This window comes from Ursus americanus, chromosome 17, assembly GCF_024610735.1.
Source record: "Ursus americanus isolate L20-20 chromosome 17, mUrsAme1.1.p, whole genome shotgun sequence".
Lineage (NCBI taxonomy): Eukaryota > Metazoa > Chordata > Mammalia > Carnivora > Ursidae > Ursus > Ursus americanus.
The window spans coordinates 57637667-57658836 of NC_142143.1; the positions used below are offsets into that span (position 1 = coordinate 57637667).

Genomic DNA, 21170 nt, shown 5'->3' on the forward strand with positions numbered 1-21170 from the left:
AAAAGTTTCAAGTTTTTATTTAAATTCCCATTAGTTAACATATAGTGTAATATTGGTTTCAGGAGTAGAATTTAGTGATTCATCACTTACATATAACACCCAGTGCTCATCATAACAAGTGCCCTCCTTAATACCCATCACCTGTTTAGCCCATCCCCCACCTGCCTCCCCACTTTTCCTGTTTTCTAATATAAGTATTTTGTGCTATAAACTCTTCTCTCTGCACCACTTTTGTGCTGTCCCAAATTTTTTGATATTTTATATTTTCATTTTAGAGTTTTCATATAATTTTTCTGCCTCACCCTCTTTCTCCTCTCCTTCAGAGATGAGGATGACAAGAATATTAGAACTTTCGTTACTGTCCCAGGGGTCCCTCGGGCTCTGATTATTATTGTTCTTATGCTTATTAATATTCAGTTTATTTTCTTCCTAATTCAGATTGTAAATGTATGTTGTTCTTTTGTCAAGTTCACTGAATCTTTTCTCTGTGGCTTCCATTCTTATATTGAGCTTGTCGATTGAATTTGTTTCCATAACTAAATCTTTCATGCATATTCTTCTCTGTGCCTACCTGGCTTTTCTTTTTCCTTTCTTTTCTTTTTTTTTTTAAAGGATTTTATTTATTCATTTTACAGAGAAAGAGAGAGCACACAAGCAAGGGGAGTGGCAGGCAGAGGGAGAGGGAGAAGCAGGCTCCCCCTGAGCAGGGAACCCCATGTGGGGCACAATCCCAGGACTCTGGGATCATGACCTGAGCCGAAGGCAGACGCCTAACTGACTGAGTTACCCAGGTGCCCCCTGGCTTTTCTTCACACCAGCTCACCCCACCTCAGTCTTTCTACACATCTTTGTTTTTTCTACCTTATATCTTCAGATCTTCACACTTTTTTCTTTTGTGAGAGCTTCATGAATTGTTTGGGAAGGAAGACAGCTGTCAGTATTTGCTCACCATCTTATCAGGGCTTCCTCAAATTTTCTATGTCCATCTTTGGAGTAATTTCAGTTTCAGCATCACCAGAAAAAAAATCTCTAAGGCACTTCTTTTCCTTCGTCTGATTAATACTTTTAATTTATTGCATTCCCATTTGTTGTTTTCATAAAATGTTCAAATAAATCCAACTCAATTTTTAAAAATTTAAACCTTCTCAAATATTTTTTAATTTCAATAATTTTTTTCAGTCATAAAATTTCCAGTTGCTTGTTCTTTATGTCTTTTATTCTTTGCTGGGGTTCGTTCTTTCTTTCTTTCTTTCTTCCTTTCTTTTTTTCTTTCTTTCTTTCTTTCTTTCTTTCTTTATTTCTTTCTTTCTTTCTTTCTTTCTCTTTCTTTCTGACTTTCTAATTTTTCTTTTCTGCAAGTGTCTTTGTAATTGTTCGTTGAAGTACTTCTATGATAGTTGCTTTAAAATAGTTATTAGGTAATTCTAACACCTCTTTCATTGCAGTGTTGATTTTGATTGATTGCCTTTTTTCATTTAATTTATGATTTCCCTGGTTACTAGTATTACAGGTGATTTTTTTATTGAAATCTGGACAGATTTGTTATTACGTTAAGTCTCCGGATCTTACTTAGACTTTCTGTTGTAGCTGGCTTCCTCTGGGACTGGTCCAGCTGTGGAAGGCAAGTACTCAGCCTTGTTACCACTAGATGTGGGTCCCCTACTTGGCCACTTTCACATCAAGGTGAAGGGAGGTTCCTCATTACAGCTGGTCAGAATAGGATTTTTAGGTGCCCACTGACCTCCGCTTGTACGAAGGATAAGAGGATATTTTCAATTTTTGGACCCTGAATTTGATGTGCGTTCAGATATCCATGTAGAAATGTAGATGGGATGCTTACATGTTGTCAGTTCCAGACATGCTCTATAGAAGAGCTGGCTTATGGGGGCAATCTCCATATCAGGTTTATCACTGGGACAATTACATCTTAGACGGTGTTATGTAGCAAAGATGTTGTTTTTCTTAGCATACTTTTTTGAGGTTGTAGGCCAAACAATGTTTGAGTAAATCCGCCACTCAAACCACTTAAACATGGCAAAAATTAGGAAGTCAGATATTGAGGCCTTGGCTGCATGATAGGAGTGGGTTAATCATTGGTTTAGATGTCATTATCTCAGAATGCAGTATGGAACTCTGTGATAAAGTTTTAAAAGGGGGTATATAGAGAATGAGAGAACAAAATACTATCAACAGTTAATTACAGAAGACAAGTAGTTATTGGTAAACTTGGGAATGAAAACAAAACAAGAAAAAAGAGAGGAAGAGTCAGGTTCTTTAAATCCAGGGATGGCGTTTGCTAAAAAAGATTGTATGATAAAATAATACCAAATATTTATTGGGCTCCTGAAACAAACACTTTAAATGACCCAATTTATCCTTGTCAAACAAATTAAAAATCAATCAAATAAAAAATATGACATGGATTATTCACCCAGTGTGACAGTTAATAAAACAAGACACTGAGTGGTTAAACAAAGTTGGTACAAGTCATTTAAAGGGAGTTAAGCATATCGTAAAAACACACACAAAATATCCGAAGTCAGAACTCGGCAGTATGACTTGGTGTATTCTAGGAGAAATACATTTGGTCTACAGCACTTAAACTTGTCACAGATGCTATTAGGTGAAAGGATGATTCATCACGTATCTTGATGTCAAGGTGAAAAGAAATAAAAAATGGAAAAAAGAACAATGATATTTATTATCTATATCACCCTGATTTTCTCAGCATCTTAGTATGCTGATGCTAAGAGTGTGGCTCCTTCCCATAAGGCACCTGACAATCCCAGACACTAGTAACAATTTTTAAGTGATTAAATTTATATTGTGCTATCTATATATTTGACTCTCTTGTGATTACAAATGGTAGTGTCCAAATCTGATCAAATATGTTACTTGGACATGTCAAACAGTTGACCCTTCACCAGAAGGATGCCACTGTTTAAAGAGTGTTGATATGTGGTCTTTATCTTGTAAGGGCCCCTGCATCTTCAGTTATGTGTGCTTTCCATACAACCAAATAGGCCAAGTGAAGATGACTCATATAAATTGGATGGTATTTTCCTTGCCTAAAAACTGTTTTACTCTCATTTTTAAGCAAGAAGAGATGGTTTATTTTTTATGTGCATTAGGCTGAATATAATCCCACATGCTACAATAGGTGAATCTTATCAAAATTAGACTGAGACAACTTAGAGAAAAAACAATACTATTGGCTAAGATATTGTATGGTTATATAATTATAAACCACAGTCTTGGTTAAAGGTCCCTAGAGAGCTTCACTACCAAGCCAAATGATGCTAGTTGTCTGTAAAATGTTTTATAGGAAGATGATTACATGCTATTGCCTTTCCTTTAAGTAATAACTCCAATTAGAAAAGTTCTTCACTCATGAAATTTATTCTTAATGGCATAGTTTATTAATTGTTTATTGTTATTTAAGTACTCATACAATAAATTGCTTTAAAGACAAAAGAAAAAAACTACTAAAGGTTACTCTAGCTCTTATTGCTTTGCTGTCCTAAGACAAACATGTAATTCAAGTTTTCTATTATATTGGAAGTAAGTAAATTGTGAATTGAATTTCATGATCAACATAAGAAATAATGTCCCCCTACTCTACATTGTTTGACTTTTAATTTAATGTTTGTTTGTATATTTGCTATCCCTCTATCCTGTAAGTTTCTTCTATGGATCATTTAAAAAAAATCATTAAAATAGTATATATATATATGCATCTGGGTGGCTCAGATGGTTAAGTGTCTGCCTTCAGCTCAGGTTATGATCTCCAGGTCCTGGAATCGAGCCCTGTGTCTGACTCCCGGCTCAGAGGGGAGTCTGCTTCTGCCTCTCTCCCCTGCTCATGCTCTCCCTCTGTCTCTCTCTGTCTCAAGTGAATACATAAAAAAAAATCTTAAAAAAACTCCAAATAGTGTATATATACTTGCAAACACACACACACACACACACACACACACACACACACACACACACACACACATACACACACACACGTATGTAAGTACATACATATGTAGGTACAATCATATGTATATATAATTTAATAACTAAAAATACTAATGCCATATGCTGTTTGAATAGATTATGCAGTGATAAATATCAACACAATATATCTGAAGCACATACATTTATGTAAGAAGTGATTTAGTCATTTCTTTGTGTTATATTGTGGGGAAAATACTACAAATCATTCTGTAATGATTTTGTGCTTAAATTCATATAAGGATGTTCCTGTAAGAACATTGAATCCAAATAACATAAATAATTGTATTCCTGAGAATTGATAAAAGTAAGGAGAGAGAAGAAATAAAACAATGAATTATCTATTGGTTCTCTGGGAAAAGTGTCGTGTGTATACTGTTAACATTAAAAACAAAACAGTTGGTTATTTTACCAGAAAAAAATGAGTTTATTTGGGAATAACGAATGAGAATTACAGTTTGGTTCATGAAAGCTATAGGCCAATCCAACAAGGAAGAATGTTACTTTATGGAGAAAAAGGTGGAATCTAGAAGTTGTTTTGAACAAAAGTTCGTTGGAGAATAGCAAGAATTTAGGGTGATGATTATTTCTCATTGGCTGAGTTGCAGAGGTAGTCAATTTATCATAGGAGATGCAATGTTCCCTGTTGGGGCCTGTAAATAATGATTCTTTTCTGCCCTCCATTCTGCTGGTGAGGTCTGGAATTGACAGTTCTTCCTGTAATTGACATTGAGTGGTATGGCTACCCCCTTTCAGCTTCCTCTTCTAGCATGCCAAGTCCACTTCAGTGAGCTTTCCTGCTTTTAATTTTCATAATATTTTACTTATAAATTATGGTCAGAGCAATGTTTTTGAAAAAAGTATCTTTCTCACAATATCCTTAAGTGCTTGTTTCACCTGCTGGTTTCTTAAAGTGTAAATAAATGGATTCAGCATAGGAGCAACAGAGGTATTGAGCATAGCTACACCTTTTGTCAAAGCAACCCCTTCCTTTGCCAATGGTTTCACATACATGAAGATGGAGCTTCCATAAGAGATAGAAACAACTATCATATGGGAGGAGCAGGTTGAGAAGGCCTTTTTTCTTTGTTGAGCTGAAGGGGTTTTCAGAATTATTCTAAGGATGTAAGAGTAGGAGAGAATTACTAACGTCAAAGTGGACATAAGAGTAAGCACAGATAAAACAAAGCTCATGAGCTCTAGAGTACTTGTGTCTGTGCAAGAGATTTGCAGTAAAGGAGCAGAATCACAGGTGAAGTGGTCAATGACATTGGAGTCACAGAAATCCAGCTGCAGGCCCATGGCCAGTGCTGGGAAGATGACCAAGAAACCAGCCAGCCAAGAGCTGACTACAAGCTGGTAGCAGATCTTGTTACTCATGATGCTTGTATAATGTAGAGGCTTGCAGACAGCCACGTAACGATCATGGGACATACAGGCCAGAAGAAAACACTCTGTTGAGCCAAGAAAGATAAAGAAAAATAGCTGAGCTGCACAAGCATTGTAGGAAATAGAGTTGTCTCCAGTTAGGATGCTGATCAAAAATCTAGGATTCAGACAGAAGTAAATGAAATTTCTAAGTAAATGAAATTTCTAAGAAATTTCTATTTTCTGAGGAAAAAATAGATGGGGGTCTTCAGGTGGGAATCCAGCAAGGTAAGAATGATGACGGTGAGATTTCCAGTAACACTCAGTACATATGTGAGAAATTGGAAGAAGAAAATTCTTTAAAAAATTGGTGTCTTTCTAAATCAAGAAACAGACTGTTAACTACAGAGAACAATCTGATGGTTACCAGAGGGGAGGTGGAAGGGAAGATGGGTGAAACAGATGATGGGTATTAAGGAGTGCACTTGTTACGATGAGCACTGGCTGATGTATGGAACGGCTGGATCACTGTATTGTATACATGGAAATAATATGGCACTATATGTTAACTATATTGGAATTAAAATTTTAAAGAAAGGTATCTTTATATAAAAACTTAATTAACTTAGTGATTTTCACTTTATTATTTCAAGATTCCTAATAAAATAACTTCAAAAATCTAGTTAATAGTTGAACATCAAAAAATATGTTCACAAAATATTGTTAACAAAGTTCAGCAGTACTCTTATATAGAAATTAGATACAAACAGCTTACATATATATTTAGAACTATCTTGGACACCCACACCAGGAATATCCATCAAGTCTTTCTAAAGTATAAACATATCAATATTAAGGAAAGTATGTCATGTTCCACATATTTCAGTTAATTGATAAAAATTACCATTTAAAATATTTTTACATTTTAATTTATTGAACTATTGAATATATATATATATATATATGGTAATATATTCTATATATTGAGAGAGACAAACACACCAAAGGCTAATCACTGGTACATAATGATAAAATATAAGCTGAAACATTTAAAGATATATATAAAGCTGAAACATACAAAGATAAATAAACTGAGAATACTTACATATTATCAAAAGATTGATGGTCAGTGTGAAATATTGAATGCAAACTAATGTACTCAATTATGTTAAATCAAAAGACAAGTGGTAGGCTAATGCTTCATGGAGAAATAACTGTTTTCCCTGTCTTCCCACAAAGCTGTATATTTTCCATAAAAACCTGATGTTTCATCTCAAAATATTTAATGGAACAATTTTCTCATGGAATCCTGAAATATCCCACCTGCCATCTTACTAGCAAATCTTCAGATAAATTCATAAAGGAAAACAACTTAGAATTATTTTTGGATAAGCTATTCTGATATTTCACAGAGGGCCATTTCCATTTATTTTCCTGAGGAAAAAAGTAAACCTAGCACCTTTAATGTGCTTTGCTACAGATATATTTTTTTGCTTTGGAAAACATCCTTTGCGATAAATTCTTAATGACTTTTGGGAAAATAGTAATAGGGTACTGATGAATCATGCACAAGATCAACTTTGGTGAGTGTATTTAATTGGTTTATTATAGGACCTGTGTCCCAGGAGAAGTCTAAGTAAATTATCCAGCAGGATGATGACCAGGTATTTGGGGGAGGAGGGAACCTTCACAAAAAAACCCCAACATTTTCTAATGTTCATATTCCTACGACCTCTGTTATCGTTTTTAACACTGTGGGGAATCAGTTTATGGTATGAAAGACAAACTAGTAGAGACTATCGAGGAAAAGCACTTAGTTCCATTGCTTATAAAATAATTTTAGAATTATTGACGACTTTTGAGATATATCATTCCAACTAAAATTTCCTTAGAGAATATTTCTTTTAGTTGAGCTAAACAGTTTACATATAGGGGCATCTGGGTGGCTCAATCATTTAAGTGTCTGACTCTTGATATCACTTCAGGTCTCGAACTCAGGGTCGTGAGTTTAAGCCCCATGTTGGGGTCCATGCTTGATGTGGAGCCTACTTAAAAGAAAATGAAAATAAATAAATAACCAGTTTATATATAAAATTAGAAGCAACTCAGACTTCACCTTTACGCTTCTATGTTATTTTCAACATGTTAGTGTAAAACCCAAGACATATTTTATTATATAATGTGCACCAAAGCTATTCTTTGTTAATGAGCAAATTAGGCACAGTTCATTCTACTGTGAATAAATATAACACTAAAAAAACTTCTTTGAAATAGTATCTTCTTGTTAAAACATACTATATAAATGAAAACTGGGATATTTAAATTGCTTTTGTATAAGCAATAATTACTTCAAAACCAGATATTTAGTTAATAATTGGATTATTAGAGACTTTATCATTATTGTAGAGGCAAGTATAATTTAACAAAAGTGACAACATGGATATTTTCAATTTAAAGGAGTTGTTTCATGTGATATATTTAATTTTAAGCATTTTAGACCTAATTAGGAAATCTTCATTTTAAGCAATAGTTAACCAGTTGATATTAGCATAAACATTACCAGTGTCAGTTTTAATGGCTGAATATGGTTTCAGTTTATGGATATGCCATGAGGAATCAAATCCCTCTTTACTGAGCATTTAAAATTTTCCCAGGGGGCGGCTGGGTGGCTCATTCAGTTGTGTTGGATTCTTGGTTTCCACTCAAGTTGTGATCTCATGGGTCACGGGATTGAGCCCCCTGTCAGCAGGGAGTCTGCTTGAAGATTCTCTCCCTCTACCACTTCCCCTGCTCTCATAAATAAATAAATAAATAAATAAATAAATAAATAAATAAATAATAAATTGAAAAATCTTTTCCTGGTATAAGTAATATTAGAATGCGTAGAACACACATATGCATTTCAGCATTGTCGTCCTATTACCTTTCCAGTGTTAAGTTTCCACAAAAGGAGTTACTGATCATAATTTTGCATACTTAAAATGTTCATACATATTTACATGCTTCTCTAGGGTAGTGGTGTTTATGTTTCATACTTTAATAAGAAGGGCTATTTTAACACAAACTCAGCATGCAAAAGATGAATACTTTCAACCCTTACCAGCGTGGTAGAGTGTAAATGCCCCTGTCCCCCCACCCTTGGATGCATATTTTTAATATATTTTTATATGTAACTAAACACAGCATTGCCATATAATCTTGCAAATCCACTTCTGGAGGTATACCCACAATAATTGAAATCAGAAACTCAAAGGGATATGTTTATTGCAGCCTTATTTACAATAGCCAAAGTATGGTAACAACCTCAGTGTCCATTGATAGGTGAATGGATAAAGAAATGCGGTGTACACATACAATGTCATAGTATGCAGAATTAAAAGGGAAGGAAATTAGATACATAAAACGCAGTATCAATGATCCTTGAAGATATTATGCTAATTTTCATAAGCCAGACAGAAAAGAACAAATACTGTATAATTCCATTTATAATGAGGTACCTAGACCAGTCAAAATCATAGAAACAGAGAGTGGAATGGTGGTTGCCAGGGGCAGTGGGGAGGACATCTGCTGTGTAACACCGTGCCTACAGTTGGCAATACTGTATTGTGCACTTAAAAATTTAAGAGAGTAGATCTCATGTTATGTGTTCTTACCACAGTTCTTTTTTTTTTTTTTTAAAGATTTTATTTATTTATTCGACAGAGATAGAACACAGTGAGAGAGGGAACACAGCAGGGGGAGTGGGAGAGGAAGAAGCAGGCTCATAGCAGAAGAGCCTGATGTGGGGCTCGATCCCACAACACCAGGATCACGCCCTGAGCCGAAGGCAGACGCCCAACCGCTGTGCCACCCAGGCGCCCCCTTACCACAGTTCTGAAAAGGGGGCCCTTTGGCATTTTCCCCTGGGAAGCTCTACAAACAGCTGCACTACAGGGAAGAGGGAGGAAGCACTAAAGCATTTGTGCACCCCCAGGCAGCCCCCGGATTTATCTGGACAACCTTGAGGTATAAGCAACAGTAAGCAGGAGTGTCAGGGTCCTGAAGACTTTCAGCAAAAGTCAATTCTGGATACCTGCCAAGGAGTGCATATCAGGGGATTGAGAATAAGGCTGAGACGCAAGAAGGATGTGTGTGATTAGTTTAGGATGAGGATTGGCTGTCAGAAAACATTTTACGGTGATCAGGGAGGGATGCGGTTTCTCATCTTGGGGGAATAAACATACCATGACTCTCCTTTCTGGGTTTGATATTGTATGTGCTCCCTTAAAGTGCTCCTAGTTTTCGGCATGCATGCTTTGTTTGGAAAGCATAAATTAATTTAGGAACCATGACCAAGAAAGGACCAAGCAGGTAGGCAGCATGGTGTATGGAAAATTAACTGAACTGGGATGTAGATCTCAATTTGTTCCGATTCACTGAGTCACCTTGGAGAATTCCCTTCCCTTTCTGGGTTTCACTTTCTTCATCTCACAATTGAGAAAGTTTACTTTATCAGGGGTACAAATGAATCTCATCTCGTAGGTCAACTCTTATGGTATTGGCAGCAAGTTGAGAAGGATTCTGAGGTCAGATCCTCACTCTTCGAGGCATAAGTAATATTAGAACTTATTTGCAATGATTTGCTATAGCTGTGGGAAAGGGAGGTTAGTGGCATGTCTCTTGCATTTGCTACCCCTGCAGGAGAATATATCTATAATCCTCTCTACATGGAAAATTCTATTATTCTAAACATTTTAATAGTTACCCTGATGCTTGAGGTTAGAAAATTATTTTTAACCCTTCTCAATCATTTTATGTGATACTCTGTATCAATTTTCTACAGAAATAGAGGATTACAGAATCTGTTTTTAGGTATCAAAACTCAAAACATGGATCAAGCACAGAGCCTAGTCATTCAATTTATTAAGGTTTTCAGTTCCTTCCACTGTGTGCTCTGGTAAGTAAACTTGGCCATACACTAATAAAGTACAGTGTGTGAATACACACACACACACACACACACACACACACACACAAATACTTTACGTGAATGGCTTATTCATCTAAGGTTCACGAACCTAACAAGATATTAATAAAATGTTGGGAATTTTTAAAAGCACAGCACTTAGAACTTTGTATGTTTTTCCAGCAATTCCTTCCATAGTTAAAATACATATTCAGATTATCTGTTGCTTTATGAATACTTGCTAATTAATACTATATCCTAACAATTTAAAAATAGGAGTGTTTTTATATAATTGCTCATAGTACCATAATGCATTAGTATCTTGTAAGTATACAATTTTACTCTTTTTTCTGTACTTGGAATATTATAATCTTAAAATATTTACATTTGTCTCAAATTTTTATATTAGAATTGCAGAAGTTTTTTTTAGTAATTTTAATTTGTATCAGCTTTACTGTTTATTTTAATTTCCTTATAATATTTGTTTTCTTTGGTTTTCCACATACTGACTTTTTTTTTTTAGTTTTCAGGGTCCTGAATTTCGTGTAATTCCAATATTTTTGTTCCTACTAATTAAACAATGTGAGACTTAGAGTGATTGTTGGAAAACAGCGCAGGCAAGTGGATTGTCTTTGAACTCCCCTTATTCATCAGAGTACCAATAAAATATGTTCTCTGATCTTCATGGGCTTGTTAAATAGGTGTGTACAAACTCTGGATTGATTTTCAGTAACTTCATGGACTGATTTTTATGATTTCCCACCTCTAACTCTTTTCTGATTATATGATATATCAAACAATTGATTAATTAAGGTCACTCCATGTGGTGTAAAAACAGGCATTCTGAGTAACCCAGTTTATAGCACTCATGGGAGGAGAACACCCTGCCCATCAGCTGCAGCCTCTCGAAATTCCAGTTTGTTGTTTAACAGGAGCTGTACAATCTGAAAAGACATAGACAAATATTTCTGATGGAGCAGAGTTGGTAGAAAAGTAACCAGACAGCTTGAAATAAATCATTTTCACAGTAGATGATGACTATTTATCAGCTTTTTTTCCCTATGCAGATTTTGAATATCTGATTCAATAGCATAGGGGAATAAGAGTGGGCAGGAGACAGAGCTAATTGCTAGAAGTAATCATAAAGCATGGTTTTCTAAGCCCTGAAGTTAGGTTCCATTCCATCCATTAACTGTGGAGTGCTGTGCATTGTATTTCTGATCATTTCTTTTCAAGTAGAATTTGGATTAGTTATCTAGATCTTGCTACTTTAGAAAGTGGAGAACAATGCTTAGTTAGAGTCATATCTCATGGTCTCCCTATGTTTGACATGCATGAGACGATGACCATATGGACCTAGGAAAACTACAGAAAAGACAAAAGGTAGAGAATATAGAAAAATACGTTTGAAAGAAGAAAAATGAAATAAAAAGGACCTCTAAAATGACTGAAGTCTTTGACCACTTTATTTATTTATTCATTAATTCATTCCTTCCTGCCTGCCTTCTTTCCTTCCTTCTTTTATTTATTCATTCATTTCTTTATTTAGAGAGCCTGCATGCGAGTGGGCAGGGGTGGGGTGCGGAGGAAGAGCAAAGGGGGAGAGAGAATCTTAAGCAGACTCCACACCTGCATGGAGCCTGAAACAGGGCTCGATTTCATGACCCTAAGATCATGACTTGAGCCAAAATCAAGAGTCAGTTGCTTAACCCACTGAGCCATGCAGGTACCCCTTGACCACTCTATTTAATTTGGTTTCTTCTCTCCTTTCCTTGAAGTATTTCATTTTTTCCCCCACAGCATTTGTCATTTACTTAAGTACTAGGAATTTTACTTTTCTGTTATGTTGCTTGTTTAATGTGTGTGTCCCCTCCCTAGAAATAAGTGCTGCAATGACAGGAACTTTCGTATCCATGTGTGTACCTACCACCCAGAACAATGATTTGTGTATATGGAAGGTTTATTTGTGGTTTTAGCTACGGGGTTCATAATTATTAGTGCTTGTTTAATAACAGTTTTTTGGTGAAGTCCTTAAGGGCCCGTTTCACCTGCTGATTCCGTAAAGTGTAAATAAAGGGATTCAGCATGGGAGCAACAGAGGTATTAGGTACAGCTACACCTTTGCTCAAAGCCACACCTTCTTTCACAGATGTGTTTACATGCATGAAAATGCAACTCCCATAAGAAATGGAAACCACAATCATATGAGAGGCACAAGTGGAAAAGGCCTTTTTCCTCTGCTGGGTGGAAGGGACCTTCAGAATCGTTCTAAGGATGAGTGTATAAGAGAGTATCACCAAGATTGGGAGTTAAGATGGCGGAGGAGTAGGAGACACCGTTTTTCAGCCGGTCCCCCGAGGCGAGCTGGATAGGTACCAGACCAGCCTAAACAACCACGGAACCAGCCTGAGACGCAGGAAGACGCATCTGGATCTCTACAAATGAACATCTCCAGCGCTGAGTATTGAGGTACGAAGCGGGGAGCCATGAAACTGTGCACAGATATCGGAAGATAAACGGAAGGGGGAGGGAGCCGCAGCGATCGGGCGCCGGGAAGCGGTAGCCACTTGCACGGGGGAGTGGGCGTGGCTCGTGGTCGGCACCCGCAAAACAGCAGACTGAGACCGTGAGCCGGGTGCGCGCGCCACCAGGCATCTCGCGGAACCCCGGAATCCCGGTGCGCTCACTGGATCCAGACTGAGACCGGGAGCTTCCGGAGTGCCCGCGGGGCGGCTGGCGGCTGGCGGCATTAGAAACACAAAGGACAGAGACGCGCCGGCCCTGGAAGTGAGGGCTGGGACGCCGGGTGTGGGGCGCACATCCCGGGACGCTGCAGGGTTGAGCAGCACCAACAGAAACAGAGTTAAAGTGGCCAGAACATTAGTAGAGAACGGGCCGCAATCCTTCTGTTCCGTGACAGAGGCTGAAATTCAGCCGCTGCTGCTCTGACTCTCAGAAGAGGCACAGCAAACCGCCAGGGAAAGCCGCCAGAGAACAAAAGCCTAGAAATACCGGCTCACAGGGTGCCCATCCCCATCCCCCCTCGCAGGGGACACGGAGACTCTACCCAAACAGGGCTGCCTTAGTATCGGCGCGGCAGGCCCCTCCCCCAGAAGGCAGGCTGAAAAATCAAGAAGCCCACAACCCGAGGCGCCAGGGTGGCGCAGTCATTGAGCACCTGCCTTCGGCTTAGGGCGTGATCCCGGCGTTCCGGAAAGGAGTCCGTCATCGGGCTCCTCCGCTGGGAGCCTGCTTCTTCCTCTCCCACTCCCCTGCTTCTGTTCCCTCTCTCGCTGGTTGGCTGCCACATAAATAAATAAATAAAATCTTTAAAGAAGAAGCCCACATCCCTAAGATCCCTATAAAACAAGGGGCACGGCCTGGGACCCAGTCAATAATTTGGGCTCTGGAAACCCCGCAACCTCTCTTCATCAGAATGACAAGAAGGAGAAGCCCCCCCCAGCAAAGAAAAGACAGTGAGACTGTGGCCAGTGCCACAGAAATAATGGATATGGATGTAACCAAATTATCAGAAATGGAATTCAGAGTAACGATGGTCAAAATGATGAGTAGAATTGAAAAAAGTATAAACGAAAAGGTTACTGAGAATATAGAATCCCTAAGGACAGAAATGAGAGCGAATCTGACAGAAATTAAAAATTCTATGAGACAAATGCAGGCAAAACTAGAGGCTCTGACAGCCAGGGTCGCAGAAGCAGAGGAAAGGGTTAGTGAATTGGAGGATGGGTTAATAGAGGAAAAAATGAAAATAGAAGACGGTCTTAAAAAAATCCACGCCCACGAATGTAGGTTACGGGAGATTACTGACTCAATGAAACGATCCAATGTTAGAATCATCGGCATCCCCGAGGGGGTGGAGAAAAACAGAGGTCTAGAAGAGATATTTGAACAAATTGTAGCTGAAAACTTCCCTAATCTAGCAAGGGAAACAAACATTCGTGTCCAAGAGGCAGAGAGGACCCCTCCCAAGCTCAACCACGACAAACCTACGCCACGTCACGTCATAGTGCATTTCGCAAATATTAGATCCAAGGATACAGTATTGAAAGCGGCCAGGGCAAAGAAATTTCTCACGTACCAAGGCAAAAGCATCAGAATTACGTCAGACCTGTCTACACAGACCTGGAATGAGAGAAAGGGTTGGGGGAGCATATTTAAAGCTCTTTCAGAGAAAAACATGTAGCCAAGGATCCTTTATCCAGCAAGGCTGTCATTCAGAATTGATGGAGAAATAAAGACATTTCAGAATCGCCAGTCACTAACCAATTTTGTAACTACGAAACCAGCCCTACAGGAGATATTACGGGGGGGTTCTATAAAAGTAAAAAGGCCCCAAGAGTGATACAGAACAGAAAGTCACAGCCAATACAAAAAAAGACTTTACTGGCAACATGGCAACATTAAAATCATATCTATCAGTAATCAGTCTTAATGTAAATGGTTTGAACCATCCCATAACATGCCACAGGGTTGCAGATTGGATAAAAAGAAATGACCCATCCATTTGCTGTCTACAAGAGACTCATTTCAAACCCAAAGATGCATTCAGACTGAGAGTAAGGGGATGGAGTACCATCTTTCACGCAAATGGTCCTCAAAAGAAAGCTGGGGTAGCAATTCTCATATCAGATAAATTGGATTTTAAACTACAGACTATAGTTAGAAACGCAGAAGGGCACTATATTATTCTTAAGGGAAGTATTCAACAAGTGGATATGACAATTATAAATATATATGCCCCCAACAGGGGAGCAGCAAGATACACAAGCCAACTCTTATCCAGAATAAAGAGACATATAAATGAAAATACATTAATAGTAGGGGACCTCAACACTCCACTCTCAGAAATAGACAGAACACCCTGGCAAAAACTAAGCAAAGAATCAAAGGCTTTGAATGCCATACTTGACGAGTTGGACCTCATAGATATATATAGAACACTACACCCCAGAACCAAAGAATACTCATTCTATTCTAATGCCCATGGAACATTCTCAAGAATAGACCATGTTCTGGGACACAAAACAGGTCTCAACCAATACCAAAAGATTGAAATTATCCCCTGCATATTCTCAGACCACAACGCTCTGAAATTGGAACTCAACCACAAGGAAAAATTTGGAAGAAACTCAAACACTTGGAGACTAAGAGCCATACTGCTCAGGAATGACTTGATAAACCAGGAAATCAAAAATCAAATTAAACAATTTATGGAGACCAATGAGAATGAAAATACAACAGTCCAAAACCTATGGGATACTGCAAAGGCAGTCCTAAGGGGGAAATACTTAGCCATCCAAGCCTCACTCAAAAGAATAGAAAAATCTAAAATGCAGTTTTTATATTCTCACCTCAAGAAGCTGGAACAGCAACAGAGGGACAGGCCTAATCCACGCACGAGGAAGCAGTTGACCAAAATTAGAGCTGAAATCAATCAAGCAGAAACCAGAAGTACAGTAGAGCAAATCAACAGGACTAGAAGCTGGTTCTTTGAGAGAATCAATAAAATTGACAGACCACTGGCAAGACTTATCCAAAAGAAAAGAGAAAGGACCCAGATTATTAAAATTATGAATGAAAAAGGAGAGGTCACGACCAACACCATTGAAATTGGAAGGATTATTAGAAATTTTTATCAACAGCTATATGCCAATAAACTAAGCAATCTGGAAGAGATGGAATCCTTCCTGGAAACCTATAAACTACCAAGATTGAAACCGGAAGAAATTGATTCCTTAAACAGGCCAATTAATTATGAAGAAATTGAGTCAGTGATAAACAACCTTCCAAATAACAAAACTCCAGGCCCAGACGGTTTTCCTGGGGAATTCTACCAAACATTCAAAGAAGAAATAATACCTATTCTCCTAAAGCTATTTCAAAAAATAGAAACAGAAGGAAAGCTACCAAACTCATTCTATGAGGCCAATATTACCTTGATCCCCAAACCAGGCAAAGACCCCCTCAAAAAGGAGAATTACAGACCGATTTCCCTAATGAATATGGACGCCAAAATCCTCAACAAGATACTTGCTAATAGAATCCAACAGTACATTAAAAGGATTATCCATCACGATCAAGTGGGATTCATACCTGGGATGCAAGCGTGGTTCAATATTCACAAATCAATCAGCGTGATACATCATATCAACAAGAAAAGACTCAGGAACCATATGAACCTCTCAATCGATGCCAAAAAAGCATTTGACAAAATACAGCATCCTTTCCTGATTAAAACCCTTCAGAGTGTAGGAATAGAAGGTACATTTCTCAATCTCATAAAAGCCATCTATGAAAAGCCTACTGCAAATATTATTCTCAATGGAGAAAAGCTGGAAGCCTTTCCCTTAAGATCAGGAACTCGAAAAGGATGCCCACTCTCGCCACTATTATTCAACATAGTACTAGAAGTCCTTGCAACAGCAATCAGACAACAAAAAGGGATCAAAGGTATTCAAATTGGCAAAGAAGAAGTCAAAATGTCTCTCTTTCCAAAGATGACATGATACTCTATATGGAAAACCCAAAAGAAGCCACTCCCAAATTATTAGAAGTTATAGAGCAATTCAGTAACGTGGCAGGATACAAAATAAATGCTCAGAAATCAGTTGCATTTCTATACACGAATAACGAGACCAAAGAAAGAGAAATTAGGGAATCTATCCCATTTACAATAGCACCAAAAACCATACGTTACCTTGGAATTAACTTAACCAGAGACGTAAAGGACCTATATTCTAGAAACTATAAATCACTCTTGAAAGACATTGAGGAAGACATAAAAAGATGGAAAGATATTCCATGCTCATGGATCGGAAGAATTAACATAGTTAAAATGTCCATGCTACCCAGAGCAATCTACACTTTCAATGCTATCCCAATCAAAATACCAAGGACATTTTTCAAGGAAATGGAACAAACAGTCCTTAAATTTGTATGGAAACAGAAAAGGCCCCGAATCTCCAAGGAACTGTTGAAAAGGAAAAACAAAGCTGGGGGCATCACAATGCCGGATTTCGAGCTGTACTACAAAGCTGTGATCACAAAGACAGCATGGTACTGGCACAAAAACAGACACATAGACCAATGGAACAGAATAGAGAGCCCAGAAATGGACCCTCAGCTCTTTGGGCAACTAATATTTGATAAAGCAGGAAAAAACATCTGGTGGGAAAAAGACAGTCTCTTCAATAAATGGTGCTGGGAAAATTGGACAGCTACATGCAAAAGAATGAAACTTGACCACTATCTCACACCATACACAAAAATAAACTCCAAATGGATGAAAGACCTCAATGTGAGACAGGAATCTATCAAAATTCTAGAGGAGAACATAGGCAACAACCTCTACGACATCGGCCAAAGCAACCTTTTTCATGACACATCCCCAAAGGCAAGAGAAACAAAAGATAAAATGAATTTATGGGACTTCATCAAGATTAAAAGTTTCTGCACAGCCAAGGAAACAGTCAGAAAAACTAAGAGGCAGCCCACGGAATGGGAGAATATATTTGCAAATGACACTACAGATAAAGGACTGGTATCCAAGATCTACAAAGAACTTCTCAAACTCAATACACGAGAAACAAATAAACAAATCAAAAAATGGGCAGAAGATATGAACAGACACTTTTCCAATGAAGACATACAAATGGCTAACAGACACATGAAAAAATGTTCAAAATCATTAGCCATCAAGGAAATTCAAATCAAAACCACACTGAGATACCACCTTATGCCAGTTAGAATGGCAAAAATAGACAAGGCAAGAAACAACAATTGTTGGAGAGGATGTGGAGAAAGGGGATCCCTCCTACATTGTTGGTGGGAATGCAAGTTGGTACAGCCACTCTGGAAAACAGTGTGGAGGTCCCTTAAAAAGTTAAAAATTGAGCTACCCTATGATCCAGCCATTGCACTACTGGGTATTTACCCCAAAGATACAGACGTAGTGAAGAGAAGGGCCATATGCACCCCAATGTTCATAGCAGCAATGTCCACAATAGCTAAATCGTGGAAGGAGCCGAGATGCCCTTCAACAGATGACTGGATTAAGAAGTTGTGGTCCATATATACAATGGAATATTACTCAGCTATCAGAAAGAACGAGTTCTCAACATTTGCTACAACATGCACAGCACTGGAGGAGATAATGCTAAGTGAAATAAGTCAAGCAGAGAAAGACAACTATCATATGATTTCTCTCATCTATGGAACATAAGAACTAGGATGATCAGTAGGGGAAGAAAGGGATAAAGAAAGCGGGGGTAATCAGAAGGGGGAATGAAACATGAGAGACTATGGACTATGAGAAACAAACTGAGGACTTCAGAGGGGAGGGGAGTGTGGGAATGGGATAGACCGGTGATGGATAGTAAGGAGGGCACGTATTGCATGGTGCACTGGGTGTTATACACAACTAATGAATCATCGAGCCTTACATCAGAAACCGGGGATGTACTGTATGGTGACTAACATAATATAATAAAAAATCATTAAAAAAAAAAAAAAAGAGAGAGTATCACCAAGGCCAAAGTTCCCATGAGTGTGAATACTGCTAACAAAAATGCCATGAGCTCTAGAAATGTTATGTCTGTGCAAGCAATGGATAGCATAGGAGAAGAGTCACAAGTAAAGTGATCAATAATATTGGAGTCACGGCAATCCAGCCGGAGGCCCGTCATCACAGGAGGAAAGATAATAAGGAAACCACCTGCAACAAAGTTGCAGACTTTGTTACTCATGATAGTTGTGTAACGTAGAGGTTTGCAGACAGCCACGTAACGATCATAGGACATTACAGCCAGAAGAAAAAACTCTGTTGATCCGAGAAGGAGTAAAAGAAATACTTGTGTCATGCAAGCATTATAAGAAATGGTTGTGTCTCCTGTAGCAATGCTGATCAGAAATCTAGGAATACAGACTGTTGTGAATGAAATTTCTAAGAAAGAGAAATTCCTGAGGAAGAAATACCTGGGAGTCTTCAAATGAACATTTGCTAGTGTTAACATGACGATGGTCTTGTTTCCACTTACACTCAATAAGTAGGTGATCGCCATGAAGAGGAATGTCACAGTGTGTAACTCTGGTCGTCGGTGAGTCCAGAACGAATTCTCTAAGTGATGTCTTATTTGGCATGACTAAACTCTGGATTCTGTAGCTCTGTAGATAAAAATAAGAGTGGAAGTCAGCTCTTGATAATTTCAAATATATTTGTAGTGCTCTTATTCTGCACAAAGAATGATAGAGCATGCATTCTCAAGAAGTGAAAAAATAATTATTCATTAGAATTGCAAACTCATATCAGAATTTGTTTAGTAGAGAAACATTAATCTGTTTTATTTTTAAAAACTGAGGTTTAAATATGTTTAATTTCCAGCTATATACTTTAATTACTTCCTTAACATACAGGAAGTCTTTTTACAGTCATAAAAAAGAGAAATAATGATAAATACTTAGCTTACCTCATTGTGGAAGTAATTCGAGAAGATTAAACAAGTTATTGAAATATATACTATTTTTGAAAACTTAATGCCCATAAAATTCTATATTTTAATTTTGCCATTGAAAAACTTATTTTTGAGTCAGAATGCAATATTTTTTGTATAAGTCTTGTTTTATATTTATAGTAAAAAATCAAACAGAAAATACTGTATTTATGGGGAATTCACTGAAATCCATTCCCTTTAGCCTTTATATAAAATTGACCCTGTTTGCTACTCTTTGACTAAAGTTGGCACAAACAATGACAACCCTTATTAAAACAAACAAATAAACAAACAAGGTCATAGTATAAAAGGGCTGTTTAAATTGGACTTTTTAAATATAGTCAATTATATAAACAGTGAAAGAAATCAGATTATTCCCTCTAAGATTAATTATTTCAAACAGTTGTTGCATGACAGCTTTTGTCAAACTTCGCTTTCAAAAATAATAATCTGATAGTTTTCTTGTTTATTAAACTGTAGTTTTCGAGGATGTCATAGAGAAAAGAAGTATATTGGAACAGAGATAATAGTAATTAATAATCATACAACAAATCTAAAAGTTTTATTATTGTTATTATCATTAGTATTAATATTATGGCAAAGATCTAAACAGCTTTATTTTGTGCCCCAGCATGCTTCTGGTAGGTCCATCTAAGAGACTCACTCTGCAGATGAGGAACCTGAGGTACACAGTGGTTCTGTAACTTGCCCAAGGTCGTGTAAGCAGTGTATGTAGATAGGTTACTTCCGTGTCTTCGACTGCACCATTCCCAGTGCTTAACACAAATTCTGATTCAATTTTATTTGATGAATTAAAGAACAAATTAATGATTGAATAATGTATATGAATACCAGATTAAAAATGCCCTCAAAAATCCAGAGATTTCTTTGGCTGTATGGGTTCAGCTCTGCATTCATGCATTGATTATTCTGAACTAGTCAATCCGGATAGATAAACAGACAGTGTGTGTCAACAAAGCGGGAGCTTTAGGTAATGAGAGTTTTGGAATCCCAGTGAGGTAGATACTTAATAAATACTAAATAAAGATATTTACCGATGTAGTTCAGCATGGGATGCTTCTACCAGTACAGCAGTCTTCCCTTATCCATGGTTTTGTTTTCCACGGTTTCAGTTACCCACCTTCAACTGCAGTCTGGAAGCAGAAGACCCTCCTTCCAACATTCATCAGAAGGTCATTAGTAGGACTTCTGAGTGGCTCAGTCGTTTAAGTGTCTGCCTTCAGCTCGAGTCATGATCCTGGGATCCTGGGATCGAGTCCTACATCAGGCTCCCTGCTCAGCGGGAGGTCTGCTTCTCCCTCTCCCTCCACCGCCCCCCCTGCTTC

The 21170-nt window shown here is 37.8% G+C and overlaps 2 pseudogenes; both read right to left on the reverse strand.

The window, feature by feature from the left end:
• Nucleotides 1-4839: 4839 nt before the first annotated feature.
• LOC123791693 (olfactory receptor 6C76-like) lies at nucleotides 4840-8334 on the reverse strand (annotated as a pseudogene).
• Nucleotides 8335-12309: 3975 nt separating this feature from the next.
• On the reverse strand, nucleotides 12310-19474 carry LOC148108717 (olfactory receptor 6C65-like; annotated as a pseudogene).
• Between the last annotated feature and the right edge of the window lie 1696 nt (nucleotides 19475-21170).